The 349-nt window shown below is 70.2% G+C and overlaps 1 protein-coding gene across 1 annotated transcript in view; it reads right to left on the reverse strand.

Annotated features, from left to right (window-relative positions):
• LOC102878494 (granulocyte-macrophage colony-stimulating factor receptor subunit alpha) overlaps positions 1-349 on the reverse strand; it is a 5,923-nt gene that overhangs the window by 3,561 nt on the left and 2,013 nt on the right. The window lies entirely within an intron of this gene.

Here is a 349-nt window from a genome sequence, read left to right on the forward strand (position 1 = left end):
GCTGGCTTTGTAAGCCACGCAGAGGTCCCTGGAGCTGTCTGCGAGCCGCAGAGCCCGGGGCTGCCTGCCCCGGACAGAGCTACGCAGGGACGGACGCTGTGGGAGGACACGGCCGTGCGCACGGGGACCCCCGCCCTCCGGAGCGCAGCCAGGGCCGGGGAGTCGCAAAGAAGAGACAGAGCTGGCAATGACCGCGAAGAGACACAAAGAAAAAGCCGCCGCCAACTCGTTCCCGGGGCCCGGCACGGCGGGACGGGTGGAGGGTTCCGCGTGCTAGGCAGAGGCAGCATCCGTGCGCGTTCAGCTGTGTGGACTCGGGGCCCCCGGTGGGCGGCGGGGAATTACCCCG

This window comes from Pteropus alecto, unplaced genomic scaffold, assembly GCF_000325575.1.
Source record: "Pteropus alecto unplaced genomic scaffold, ASM32557v1 scaffold96, whole genome shotgun sequence".
In the NCBI taxonomy this organism is placed as follows: domain Eukaryota; kingdom Metazoa; phylum Chordata; class Mammalia; order Chiroptera; family Pteropodidae; genus Pteropus; species Pteropus alecto.